Raw genomic sequence first — 15,238 nt, 5'->3', positions numbered from 1 at the left:
CTGACCCAGAGAGGACCTGGTAAGGCGCCCTCTTCCCGAGCTATGAGGGACCATCATGCACAGCTGATCTTTGCCTAAGCTCCCTGGTAGACAGACCTTTGACAGGCTGCTGACCCGATACAGGGATTGCTGCGGAACTCCAAGGAGAAGCGCCCGGACTGTTGTCCGTCACTGTCGACAACCGCTGTCACCGACTGGAGCCGCCGTACTCCCGTTGCCCAAGAACTTCATTGATCCAAGGACGCTCTCATCCGCATCGTCGCCACTGCATCCTGCTGGAGAAGGCCTGACCATCGACACGCTGAGGAGCATCCACCGGTGGGTTTCCCGCCACCCAAAGACCACAGAGACGCCAATGACGTGACGCCCTTGCTGGGCCACAGTTCTTCAACTCTTTGCAGTCCAGAACTATTGACATTGTGGTGCCCCGAATGCCTCTTCCTTGCAGGACATTTACGCTTCCCCGTCAACGAGCACCGCTAGGAACGACGCGGCCACTTCACCGTCATAGCTCAACCTGTTCTTCGTCGGACGTTCGATGACCCGAGACTCCTGCCTGAAAGGGAAGACACTCAAGGAGGGCCGTCAATTCCCTACCGCGGAACTCTACAACGCCAGGTACTTTGGGGTTGCAGAACTATTGAAAAGTCTAGTGTGAACAATATATGGACTGGGCTTGTATCTTTCCTCTACAGGTTGCCCAGGTGGGGGGATCTCCACACAGAACTGTGTCTAGTGATACGGGGCAAGTATTCTGCCAATTGCTCAACCATCTTGCTTTCTGTCCTCTCTCTACTGCTGGTTTCCTCTTTATTTTGATCTGTGTGTCATTCTGACCGTATGCACTTTAATGAGATCTGATAACGTTAGTGGTACCACTGTAGAAACTGTATATATTTACCATTGTTGATTTCGGAGTACAAAGTGAATTATCGTGATCGAGTATATGACCTTGAATATTAATTATATAAAGACTGTGTTTTAACTGATACAGTGTGTGGACATTCCTTTGTGGGTGCTTGGGGACTACACTGTACTTAAGAACCAGCTTGCATCACCTCCTGAGAAGCTAGGCCTTTATTGCTCGACCACAACTACCAATACTAGAGAATCTTGGCAGGGGTCTCTGTGTCTCTCCTCTACCAAATAGAGAGCGGAAGTACAGACCCCCCATCCAGGCTTGTATTTCCTGGTAGATTTCTTTTATCCAGCTGAAATCATTCTCATAGCAACCAGTGAGCCTAATGAGGACCTGGGTGTCATCGGTGTAATTTGTATAGGTGACACCCAGGTTGTCAAGACAGTCAAAGAGAAGCTTGGTGAATATGTTATCAAGCTTTGTGGAGACACAGGAATCCTTTGGGTACTCCACAGGTGATAGGGATTGGCGTGGCTGAGGGTGTGAAGACTCTAGTGGTTCGGTTTGATAGGAAGGATTGAATCCAATTTCTTGCTTTTGTTGAGAAGGCAGCAGCTGTGGTTAGGTGTTTTGTTAGGATCTGGTGATCAACAAGATCAAATGCTGCAAAGGGATCCAGCAGCAAGAGTATGGCCAGCTTGCTTTTATCTTTGGACTCGTCCTTTTGGACATTTGAGTCCAGGTGTGCCGTTTCTGTCCTGTGTCTCGGTCTGAAGCCAGATTGACAGAGATCGAGAAGGTTATTGTCCTCCAGGTGTTTTTGAATTTGTAAATAGGCCACTCTGTCCAGAATTATTAGGAGGAACAGGACAGTAGTGATGGGCCTATAATTGGTTGTGGTGTTAGGGTTTAGAGTGGGTTTTTTTGAGGAGGGGCATGACCCACGCTTCCTTAAGGCTGGTAGGGACTGAGCCAGAATTGAAGGATGCATTGATCATGGTGGCAATTAATGTAGCCAAGTCTTTCATGCTTTCCTTAATAACTGGGGCCGGGCAGATGTCCCCCTAACATCTTGATGGATTTAAGTTCTGAATAATGTTTTCTACTTCTACTACCTTAGGAGTGACTGAGGAGAAGGAGAAAAGAGGGCAGGTAGGGGGAGGAGGATTGAGCGGGGTGTTTGAATTAGAGCTGTTGGGTAGACTAAACTTTGTTTTGCTCTATTTTGGCTTGGAGCATAGAAATTTTGTCAGAGAGGGCCTTCTGTATGTTGTCGCACCAGATTGCATCCTTGATGCGCGCTTCTGTTGGTGGATCTGGAGACTATAGCTCTCTTAGGATAGTGAAGAGTTCCTTGGTACTGGATTTGCCATTTTGGATTCTACTATTGCAGGTCTCCTTTTTAGTGTTGAGTTTGTAGGTGGCAGCATCAGAGGTGAAGTTAGTCTTATTAACATCTGTAGAGTGTTTTCAGTTCATCTGTAAAGCATTTGTTAAGATGAGCTACTGGTTGAGCTTTTTGTAATTTGATAGGAGCAACTTCGTTCATGGCAGATTTTAAGGTGACATTGTAGAGGTCAACAGGTTGTCTGAGTCTAGGTCCTTGTACTTAGGTGGGTCAAGGATAGCGTGGAGAAGCGGACGTAAGTTTTGTAGGGTAATGTTTTGGTTATTTCTGGCTAACAATGGTGGGGAGAGTATGTGGCTGATGTTGGTGGGGGCTGACTGATGTTAATGTTAAACAACATTTGTACCAAGCACTATCACCATCGGAGTGGTCGCCTGGCGCTCTGGCGGCTCTGAAACAAAGAGGGGAGAGGGAGGGTAAGTTAGCGGGAAGAAGCTGGACAAGTGCAAGAGAGCAATGATGTACTGTTGGCAGCCTCAGCCCGGTGGGTCCGTTGGCTGGGCCTGGGGTGTTTGCGACCGGTAGTCATTGTGTACTGTTGTGTGGGTCTATGTGTGTTTTTGTTTTGTTGTTGCAATGTAGTGAAGTTTGTGTGGTTTATGGTGCTGTAGGTTTGTGGTTGTGTTTGGTTTGGAGTTTGAGAGGTGTATGCAGAGGGGGAAGTTGTTAGTGGATTGGTTAGTTGTCATTTCTATCTTGAAGTGAGGCGATGGGTTAGCATACTCTTACCAGAAGGGGTGTGGGGAAATTTCAGCCCCTCTGTCTTGATCTGGGCTTGTCCGGTATTCAGTCCCTTTCCCTATTGTCCTCCACTTCCATCAACTACCTTCATAAACTTACCTGGCTTCCTTTTCCACTCATAGGGCCAGTGTACCTGCTAAGGTCCACAGCTCAGTTCGAATGTGGTGATTGCTAACATATAGAAATTCTCTAACAGTGTGGTAACTGGTAGCACTTATGGGCAGAGTGAGGATGTTGGCTGGAATTGGCTGAGACAGTTGATTCTGTCTTAATGGGTGTTGCTTGTGTTCTATTTGTCTTGGTGTTACCTGTCTAGTCGTGGTGGGAGTTTCTTGGTCAGTTCTGGGTGTTGTCAGTGTCCTCCTAAGTTAATTCATTCTTTCCTTTCTGTTGTTTCGGTTTTCAGTTTGAGTCTGTGGTGTTGAAGAGCCAGGTTTTTGGTAATTTCCTGAATTTTAGGTGATCTTTGGTGTTTCGTATTTCTTTTGGAATGTTGTTCCAGGTTTTTGCGGCTAGGTGGTAGACGGAGGTGCCTCCACGTTTTTTCTTAAGGTATGGTTTGAGTTCCAGCCGGTTATCGTTGCTTGATCTGAGGAGAGATTGTTATTTTTTTTTAAAGAATTCTGCTCCTTGACCACTGAATGCCCTGTGCGTTATGGACATTGTTTTGAATGTGATGCAATGTTTTACTGGGAGCCAGTGTCATGTTTTAGGGCAGGAGAGATGTGGGCTCTTCTGGATAATTTAAGGAGTAGTCTGGCTGCTGTATTTTGGATCTGTTGTAGTTTCTTCAGGAGGTATTCTGGTATTCCGAGGTAGAGGCTTTTTGCATAGTCGATTCTTGCCATGATGAGGGCGACGATTGTGAGTGTTTTGTGCGTAAAGGAGAGGAACGGTAGGATTCTTCTTGCCATGTGGAGGAGGAAAAGGCATTTGTTGGCTGTTGCATTTATTTGTGGTTCTAAGGTTAGGGTGTTGTCCATCAGGACTTCCAGATTTTTTACTACCTTAGATGGTGCTTGTGTGGTTCCTATTTCCGTTGACCATGGGATGGCGGTTTTGTTCTCGTTGGATATGATCATGATTTCTGTCTTTCCTGGGTGGATTTTCAGGTTGTTGGCATTTATCCAGTTGAAGACCTCTTTTAGACACTCAATTAGGGTTGAGTGATCGGCTTGGGTGTCTTCGATTTTGTAGATGATTTGAGTATCATCTTCGTAGTTGTAGCATGTAATGTTGTATTTTTTTTAATTCTGTTAATTGGGGTCTGGTAGATGTTGAAGTACAGTGGTGATAGTGAGGATCCTTGTGGCACTCCGCAGTCGTTAACTCGGGGGGTGGATTTGAAGGGTTTAACCACACGGTTTCTGTTCTGTCTGCTAGGAATGGTTTGGTCCATAGTAGTGCTGTGTCTGTTCTGCCTATGTCTTCTAGTCTTTCGGTTAGGGTGCCATGGCTAGCTGTGTCCAAGGCTGTGGTGAGGTCGAGCGGGATGAGGGCTGAGGTTGTGTTTGAGTCTGCGTTAGTTTTTAGGTCATCCCAGATGGATAGTAGTGCTGTTTCTGTTCCTCTTGCGGGTCTGAAGCCGACTTGAGCTTGGTCTAGCAGGTGGCATTTTTCTATGTGTTCTTGGGTAGTTTGTATACGTAGGTTTCTGGGAGTTTTGCTGGGTAGGGAATGTTTGAGATCAGCCTGTAGTTGGAGAGGTCTTCTACGTCGCCACTTGTGTTTTTTAAAGTGGTTTGATATATGCTGATTTGAAGGTCCGTGGTACAGTTGCTGTTGCTAGAGATAGATTTAGAATGTTTCTTTAATATTCTGCTGGCATTCCTTGTGCGAGGATTGATTTGTAGATGTCCGGGAGACAGGGATCCATGAGTGATCCTGCTTTCTTGTTGTGTTTTACCAACAAGGCGAATGTCTCTGCTGATATTTCAGGAAAGTTTTGGAGTTTGTGTTGTGCTTCTGTGTTGGGTTCGTTTGGTTGTGTGTTGTGGTTGGTTGGTCTATTTTGTATGGTTTGTCGGATGTCGCTGATTTTTTTCTTGAAGTGGTCTCCCAGGTCATTGCATAGTTTCTCTGATGGAGTTGGGATGTTGTCGCAGCCTGGTGGGTTTCTCATCTCTTTAATGATGTTGAACATTTCTTTTTGTGTGTTGGTGGCATTGGTGATTCTGTCATTATAATGCCTTCTCTTCGCCTTTAGAATTTCCTTCTTGTATGTTTTTTTTTTTCTGGGTTGTATTCTTTCCTCCAATCCAGTTCCATCTTTCTGCTTTCTTTTTTCATGGAGCTTAGTAGTGGGGTGAACCATTTTGCCATTGCTCTTTTGTTTGATGGGGTGAACAGTTTTTCCGGGGTGCTCTTGTCAATTGTATCTGCAATCCATTTGTGTAGTAGCTCTGCTTTCCCGTCTAGGTCAACTAGCTCTAGTTCTGCAGTTGAGGGTTTGGTCATCTCCAGTTCTTCGAATAGGTTGCTTTCTTTGACGTGTTTCCAGTTTCTTTTTGTGATGGCTGTGAGTTTAGGGGGTTGGATGTAGACTTGAGTTGGCAGAGTGATCACGAATGGGATGATGAGATGGTCGCTCCACAGTATTTGTATTGGGGGCGCCGTGGTGATGAGTTTTGCCTTGGTGAAGATTGCGTCGAGGGTGTGTCCTGCCGAGTGTGTTGCCCCTTTGACTAGTTGTCTTAGTTTCATGGTTGAGAGTTGTCCAATCAGTGAGTTTAGGGAGTTGGCGTGACTGTCTTCAAACCAGATGCTGAAGTCCCTGAGGATGATTAGATGCTCATGGTTGATTGCTATGTTGGTGAAGGCTTCTATGAAGTTGTCGATCGTATGTTGGGGGTCTGTATACCAGAATGAATGTGATGTTGGTTTATGGGCTCACTGTTAGGTGTATGACCATAGTTTCACAGTTGATGATGTTGAGCGGTTTGTCTGTTTTTATTTTCAAGTGTTCTTTGAATGCTATTGCAATGCCTCCTCCTTTTTTGTTTTTCCTGTTTATTTGAAGGTATTTGAAGTTGGTTGGAAGGCAGTTTTGGAGTGTGATTTTGTAGTTGTCGTCCAGCCATGTTTCTGTGATGAATAGGATATCAATGCCATTGTCGTTAAGTAGGTTGAAGATCTCTGTTGAGTGTTTTGACATGCATCTTGTGTTTATTAGATTGCGGTGGAGTTTGAGGGTGTAGTTTGGTTTGGATTTTCTTGTTGGCGTCATCTTCTGGTCGGCTTTGAGGTTTCCTTTCTGGACGATCCCTTGTTGAGGTCTTGGGGCCACAGTGTCAGTGTTATCGAAGAGTTCTTCTAGGTTCTGTCTTGGATTTTTGTTTTCATTGGGTTCGCCTTCCAGGAATTGTGGGTGTCGATTAGAAGTTCTTCTTGATTTGGTGATGTATGGTGTTCTTGCATAGATTGTGTTATTGTTGTTTCTAGTGTTGTTCATCCTTCTTCTGCGTGGTTGCGTTTGGTTGTTTGATGTTGCTGGTTCTATCGTTGGGTTGGTTTGTTCTGATGACCAGTTGTCGGTGAGGTATGGAGTTAAGCAGAGTGATTTTTCACTTCCCTCATTGTTGGTTCGATTTGTCTTCATGTCTGTGGGGGTGTGTTCTGTAGTTGTTGTTCTTTCTTGCTGTTACAGAGTGTTTGTTCTTTTCTCTTTTTATTTCCCTCGGTATGGGTCGTTTGCGCAACATTTTAAGATTGAGAGTTTTTTTTAATTATTTTTATTTGTTTGTTGATGCCGAGTTGATTTTGCTTTGGTGTGGTTGTCTTGTCGTGTAGTATTGGATGTGGGGAGTTGTCCTCTAGCAGTTTGGGCTCTATCTGTAGTTGGTCTTTTCGGCCGGTGTTGCCTACTCGCTCAGTTGCTGTCTTGAGAGGGGTAGTGGAGGTGGTTAGGGGTTATATAGTTGGGTGTTATCGGTAGCTGTCCTTACTGCCCGTCTTCCTGGACACGGTTCTCTGCGGTGAGCTATCTATGTGGGTTTAAGGATATCAACTATTTTAAGTGATTTTTTTAAGGGTGCAGCTAGGACTCACTGTGTTAGTTTTGAGGCATGCGCCCCTAATCGTAGTGTCACTCCACAGTAATACTTACAATTTAATTTGGGAACACTTAAATTTGAGAGACCTCTATAGTGGGAGAGCGGCCTATCAATGCAATCTCAATATCATAGAATGCAATTTGGGAACAGAGACCCTGCTAAATTTGAGAGACCTGTATAGTGGGAGAGAGGCCTATCAATGCAATCTCAATATCATACAATGCAGTTTGGGAACAGAACACCTGCTAAATTTGAGAGACCTGTATAGTGGGAGAGAGGCCTATCAATGCAATCTGAATATCATACAATGCAGTTTGGGAACAGAGACCCTGCTAAATTTGAGAGACCTGTATAGTGGGAGAGAGGCCTATCAATGCAATCTGAATATCAAACAATGCAGTTTGGGAACAGAACCCCTGCTAAATTTGGGAGATCTGTATAGAGGGGGAGGGCTATGCCTAGCATGTCAGGTGAGTACTGTATTAAGCAATGCTTAAATTTAATTGAGGGTGAGCGAGAGAGATGCAATGGGGGGTAATCGCCTTGTTTAATGTGGGTTTGCTAAGTGGCTAGGATTCAGGGTTGAGTGGTTGCTCTACTCCTAACCCAGGCCACTCCTACCTTACTGGTCCTTGTAGTCGATGGTTGACGGCTGGCCACTGGCTTCCCCTGCAGACACCTGCTGACACTTATTGGAGCTGCCTCTGTTGGAGCCGCCCTTGGCCTTAGCCGCAAGGGCTGCCCGAGCAGATAGCTGCCCTGGTAGGACCAATGATGAAGGCCGAGAGGACCAATGGGAGCAGGGCGGGATGGGAGGCGGGAGGGAAGGAGAAGTAGGAATAGGGCGCGGGTAGAAAGGGCTGGAGTGGGGTTTACAAGGAGCCTCAATACTCAAAATCAGCAGCAGCAGACAGGGGAAACACTCACTGTGCTCCGATGGAAATGGAAATGGAGCCAGTGATTTTAGTTCTGTTGCTACACTAGGAGCAACACAGTCCATGGACCAATGAGAGCAGGGTGGGCTGGACGGGAAGCGGGGAGGGATCGAGAAGCAGGAAGAGGGCGCGGGTGGGAGCGGGCTGGAGTGAGGTTTACAAGGGGCCTCAATACACAAAATCAGCAGCAGCAGACGGGGCAACACTCACCGTGCTCCGATGGAAATGGAGCCGATGATTTTAGTTCTGTTGCCACACTAGGAGAAACATGGTTCACAGGCCAATGAGAGCAGGGGGGGGCAGGATGGGAGGTGCAAGGGAAGGAAAAGCAGGAAGAGGGTGGGGGTGGGAGCGAGCTGGAGCAGGGTTTACAAGGGACCTCAATACACAAAATGAGCAGCAGCAGACAGGGGCAACACTCAACGTGCTCCCATGGAAAAGGACCAGTGATTTTAGTTCTGTTGCTACACTAGGAGCAACACAGTCCACTGACCAATGAGAGCAGGGGGTGTGGGACGGGAGGCGGGAGGGAAGGAGAAGCATGAAGAGGGTGCGGATAGGAGGACAGAAGGAGATACAGTGATGGTCTGACCAGGCAGTAGGTTCATTCTGTAGGATGGTGGTTGAACAGTTGACATCAGCCAGCCAATCCAGCATTCTGCCTTTGTTGGGAGTGGGCCCCATGATGCAATGTTTAAAGCCCAGCTGGGAGATGGCGTTTTCAAGTGAGGTGGCGTTTGAGTCATTAGGGTAGTTCAGTCCTAAATTGAAATCACTGAGCAAGATTATTTGGGACACTTGCTTTGTATTGTGTGTAAGCAGATCTGTGATATCTTCCTCGAAGGATAAGATTGGGCCAGGTGGGTGATAGATGAGGTGGAGTAGGAGTATTTGGGTTGCTGAGATAGGGACTTTAAGTGACAGTAGTTTGGCTGAGTGAAAGTTTACAGGGGAGACTGCTCTGAAGCCCAAGTGGGCTTTGACTATGAAGGCTAGTCCTCCACCTTTGCCTGAGTCCCTGTCTGATCTGATGATGGTGAAGTCCTCAGGGAGAGCCAGGGACAAGGCTGGTCCATCTGCTTGATGTAGCCAAGTTTCGGTAATGTTTAGGAAGTCAAGGCAGTTGGTGGTAATTAAGTCTGAGATGTCGAGAGCATGAGCGGCCAACAAGAGTGCATTGATGAGTGCTCCTTTGAGGGTAGGTGGCAGTACACTGGTGTTTTTAGTGTTAGTAATCACCATGACAATGCTAGCAGTTAACCCCAGTTTACTGCCTGGTTGAACTGTGTTCCACTGGGACATAGATCTTCCTCTGGCTCAACTGCGAGACTGGTGACTTTAAAGAAACGGTTGGTATCCTTGTAAAAATACAGGGACCTTGCCCTAGTCTTCAGAAATGTGGGATTGTCCATTTGGTACATAGAGCATTATCATCTGTCAGGGACAATTGCTCCAACAGCTTGTAGAGCAAGTTTTTATTGAAAATTACTTGGCCAGGTTGGTTTGTTTATGGAAAAGTGCACAAATGTTGCTGGCCACACAGACTGCTTGTAGAACCAATTCCACACAGTCCTCATCCTTTAGAAGCTGTCATGTGTTTTTCAGTGTTTAGCAGAGAGTGCACTACTACTACTAGAGGTTTTACACTATGGGCAAAATATATTGGAAAAATAGAGTAAGGACGTCATACCCATAGTGGTATGTTTGTGAGATAGTTGCACACCATACATTAGGTCACCCCATCCGTTACACATTTCGACATTTTAGGAGGATACTACCAGGTGCCAGACTTCAAACTGACTATTGGGGATGCTCAACTCTTGTCTGGTCATCACAAACACCCATTAAGTGCAATCTTGCATATTTCAACAGTGTCCTGTTAATGTGTGATCCTTTTCTTCACAGTCTGGAACAAAGCCACTTTCACCTTACTTTGGGGTCCAGGAAATATGGCAACACATTTTCAATCATAGATTGTCATGAATATTTGACTGAAGTGCTCTCATCAGCTGCACTGTATCTGCTGCATTAGTTGTTTCATGATTTATTTCATTTTGGACAGATTATGTATGTATTTCAATTAAAGTATCTCTCTAAGACACAGAGCTGGCTACCATGATGTGTGACAACCTTAATTGGCCATAGCACAGAACATATATTGCTCATGAGCCACCACAATGCCAGTGTAAAGACGGTCCTGATCAATGCTAGACAGTTACTGTAGTTGTACTCACTAAGAACATTGTTTTGTTCACACAGGTGGTAGAGCATAGGTAAGGGTGAATTCCAGTGGTTTGGCATAGAGATGTTCAGCTCGTAGTGTGGAGGTTTGTGTTGCATCTGCTACACATGCAAAGCGTTTTTTGCTACTGTATGAGTGGCTGAAATTAGAGCAGAGCTTGTGTGCCACTTTAAGCATTTCACAGACAAGGGCGCAATCACTCACAAAATGTGTCACAACATGTTGAACAATATGTGCAAATCATGGCTGTGAATTGTGTCCCTCAGCCTCCAGATAGACATGACATAGGGTACATTGCCATATGCCACAACGCCCAAGGATATCTGCAAGTGGCCTAGGCACTTTGCCACGGCATGCTTCACTTTATCCCAGATGTCTGTGCCTGTGTGGCTCCTGCTTTCCAAGTCTTGCATGCATTCATTTTGCTTTGGTGGATGGTATACCTCTGCTGTGATGACCCCTCTTACTCATCTCACATGTTTTCAGTATAGCAAAAGGTCACCCACATTTCCATTACTTCCATGTAGTATGTTTTCAGGCCACTTGTCCACGTTTCCTTAGCAAAGTGGAATTTCCTAACTCCTAAAATGCCCAGTGTCTTTCTCAATGCAAGAATTACCACAGTATACAACACGGCTATAGCAGCACCAGCCTTCATCTCCCTAAACCTCTTGTTCTCAAAAAGGCATATGGCAGAAAGTCTACCACTAATACTGGCATTCAGAAGCCATACTCTTGGATGGTTATGATGATTCTTGTAACTGTTCTCAAATGAATCAGTGGTGCCGGGCTAACACATGCTCATTGTTCCTCTGCCACCATTATACATTTGCCTGCTTCTACAAGCACTTTTTCTGTCAGCTTAACACATCCCACCTATGGAGTGACAGTGTGGAGCAGGGCCAGAGTGATGCCGAGTAACTGCTGATTCCCGGTTGGCAGATGCTGTAGAGGAGGAGCCAAGTACCCCCACCTCAACCACTTCACCTATATCGCCTATGTTGCCTATAGACTTTATACCGAAATATGAGACATACACAGAGCAGTTGAATTGACAAAGGGCAGAGTATGGACTCTGTGCAGGGCCAGTGAGATTACCAATACCAAAGAGAATCTGGGAGACAAGGTTCCCATTAAGAAAGCCATTCCTGCACACAGAGAAGTATGACAACGTACTAAATAGGATTCCTGAAGAAACCGAGCAGATAAAATGCAAAGATGAATGGTGACGTCCCACAGAGTCGAGCTGACGTGTATAGAAGAGATGCAGAGACCAGAGAATGTAGATATTCTACAAGGCATCAAGAAAGTATCGAGGATAAGGGACATCTTGGGATAAAGGTGCAGAAGCTTATGCCACAGAAACGTTGAAGACATCAAGTCATTTTACACGTGTTTAGAAGCAAGAAACGTAAGCAGCAAAGTAATCATGAAGCTAGCCTTATGCTTTATAGTGCATCGATTGTGATAAGCGCCAATATATACTTATATGTAATCGATCAAGTAAAGGATGGATGTTTCCACTACACATTATAGCAGTGCTGAACAGTAAAAAGAAGGCCTCATTCTATTGTGTCGCAGTTAAAAAGGAGTTGAATTAACACAATTAATCTCAGCAGACAGATTGGATGAGCCAAGAAGCCAAGGATTTATCAAACCGCAGCAGACTGGCACTGGATACAAATCATGTGAAAGAACAGAACAACGGTTCTGTAGGCATGGACAAAAATAAAATATGTCAGAGGTATATTAAGAATTAGTATTTTAAATGCACAAGAAGCTCGATTTCATGGTTTCTAGTCACTTGGAATGATGAAGTTGGACGAATGAGGTGGTCACACCTACGCACAAGGGCAGACTGTGCCTTCACTCCCTAAATTTCTCAAAGCTAAGAACACACTCAAGGACGAATTTGAAAGCCCTAATTGACACTTGACCATTGAGGTGATGATGGATTGATATGCTAATTGGTGGGAAGCTGGTGCTAAGGCGAGCTCACCAGCACCTGGATGTTCAGCCTGCCTACAACTAGATGTAAGTGGAAGGTACTGACGGAGGTTAGAAGCGAACCAATTGTAGAGGACCGCGTAATTAAGGGTCCTATAGTTTTTGTAGCCGACGTTGTACATTTAGTGACGTTCATAGTGGCCTTTTTAAGGGGAGGGCTTGGTTGCCCCACCTGATGTTAAGTACCCTATCACTTTCATTCACTGACTCATGCTATTATAGAAAATATACTTAGATACTAACTGAGAGCCTATCATTACTGTGCATAGGTTTTGTAGTTTACCACGTAGGATGACGTTGGTAGTAACACAGGTTAAACGGCATTGATGACTAATCCTGGGTACAAGAACCCAGCATTTTTAAGATGCTTTGAGTGAGAGGATCGAGCAAGTGCACTGATATTCATTGTACTCCCTGTTTTACATAATTGAAAATGAAACATTGCCAAACTACCTGAGTTGTATTGATTATTTATATGAATGAAATCTGCATCGCCATACATCTCCAAGGTATTGCTACTCGCCTAAAGGCCTGGAAGGATTATCCAGTTCACTGCTATTTGTGGTTTCCCAATTCCTGTGCATGATGTTACTTCATAGTGCCATTAACCACTGAGATTCCAACATGGGTCTTTTGTATCCCACAGAACACCATTGTTTGGCACAGTGGGGAAGGTGGTGTTGATGCTGACCAAAATAATTACACACAGACCCGGAGTAACAGTAGTAGGTGTCATTGCCTGTAAAGCAAAGGCAGGAGAAAAGGAAACATGGTGCTTAGCAATGCAAGAATCTGTCACTGGCTGTTATGATAGGCTGATACGATAGTTGCTTCTGCCATCGTTAGGCAGAATTATATGCAGTACCCTTTGGGAACACCACACATAATTAAGACTACAAGTGACAGTACAAATTCACCTTTGGTACAAGCCTGTACTACACAGTAAAATGGTAGCGATGGCTGAGCAGACAGACTTATCTCAAGAGTCAGTGAGCAGTATAAATAGTTACACAAATGACAGTAATTACTATGATTCAAACAAACACTGACTCAAGGTTTCTAAGTAAAAGAATATATATTTATTTACACATCAGTTTAAACATTTCACTATTATCAAGAAGTTGAAAAATCATGATACTAATACACTATACCGCACCCAATAGATTCTGGACAAGTTAAGCTCAAAATTAAGTGTGAGCAAAATGGCACTCCAGCAATTTTAAAGGCAGGGAAAGACAAAGTCAGACAGAAATTGAGCTGCACCAACAAGTACGTTAGCAAGGCAATCTATGAAAAAGGAACTACAGTGAGGAAATCAAATTAAAGGGGCCTGGCCCAAAGTCAGTGGACCAAAGTCTTTGCAGAGGATCACACAGTTCAGAGTAGTTCGCGGTTAAGACTTTGCCAAGAGTTCAGAATGAAGTTGGTCGGACAAAAAGTTACTTTAAAGAATAGAGAAGGACAAGCCTCGGATTGGCAAAAGATTTCACACACTGTCATCGCAGCTGGACGAAACGAACAACCGGGTTAGCACAGTACCTTTAGAGCAGAAGAATGCTGTAGCTGAGGCAGACGTTACTGGCAGGTCCTGCAGGATCACGGTTCCTGAAGCGACTTTCGGAATGACAAGAAGGAGGAAGACTGGAGGGTCCTGCACTGACCAGGGAAGAAACCAGCAGCAGAGCAAAGTGGCAAATAAAAGGTGCGCTCTTTAAAACCCAAGCAGGGTCCGATCCTCCTGGCTATCCGGTTCACTGTAGTTCTGTACAACAAATTTGACCAGAGGAGGGAGGCCTGGCTTGTGGTTTGGCAAACTGGTTGTTCCCACCACCTCAAGGGGAGGAGATTCCTTGCAGATCTTCACTGTCGTCGAAGTTTGAAGATTCGGACCCGCAGTAGGGCTTCACCAGGAGGTTCAGTCATGGTAGAGGTCCTCTTCTGTTAGATTCTCTTCAGTTCTCTCGATCCAGTGGCGACTCTGCCTTTCCAGCCCCAGAGACCTGCTTTTTATGCAGTTTTCCCCCATTCACACAGCCTGGCTGTCAATCAAACAGCAGGGTGGCTGTCCCGCTGGGACAGTCACCATAGCCAATCAAACCAGAGTGCGACATGGGTCTCCAAGGAGACCCTGTGCAGGGAGTCTCAAACCCCTCACTCACATCCTGTCCCCCTCAGACATTCAGGCACCTAAGGAGGGCTTCTGTGCAGAAGCCTGCCAAAGGTCTGCAAACAAAGGAATCAAACCTGGTTTGGCGCGCAGAGAAAAACACGACAAAGACTTTTACAAAAAGAAATGGCGAATAAACCCAGCCAGAACCATATAAAAACATATATGGTCAAGCGGCTTTAAGTTCGAGGCTACCAAGATAGCCTAAAATAATACCAAGTCTATATAAAATAACCGCGTTAGGAAAAATAGGGTAGTTACCACTGCCACCAGCCAAATCTTAATGAAAAGGGAACGATACAATGAGAACAAGGGCGACTTTACATGTTCTGGGAAACAGTAGTCAGTCCCAGAAAATGGAGTCAGAGTTGGGAAGTCTGAAAAAGACAACCCTGTGTCACTGCACTGAAGGTGCTGTGTAACACAAAGTAAAACGATGATTCCTATGGAGTAGGTGAGGCTCCACAGTCTATGAACCCAAAAATGTTAAACACACACAGCAAACCACATGTAAGAGTGGGGAAAAAAGGCTCACACTCTTACCAGGTGAAAAGAAAAATCCTAGAAATCCAGCAAAGCTGCTGAGGGACTCAGTGGGTAAGGGAAATTCGCCATTCTGGAGAATTCTCCCTAACACTCACCCCCTTCCCCCCCCAAACTAAGGGACAGGAGGATTTAATTCACTCCTGGATGAATCTCTTCACTCTAGTCTGTTAAAAACATCCTAGAGAGACCATCAGCATTTTGGTGGTGACATCCTGCTCTGTGCTCAATGGTAAAATCAAACCCTGGCAGGCAGATTGAACATCTTAGAAGTTTTGGGTTCT

Source organism: Ambystoma mexicanum, chromosome 3p, assembly GCF_040938575.1.
Source record: "Ambystoma mexicanum isolate Mex_15411 chromosome 3p, UKY_AmexF1_1, whole genome shotgun sequence".
NCBI lineage: Eukaryota > Metazoa > Chordata > Amphibia > Caudata > Ambystomatidae > Ambystoma > Ambystoma mexicanum.
This window is presented reverse-complemented; position numbering follows the sequence as displayed.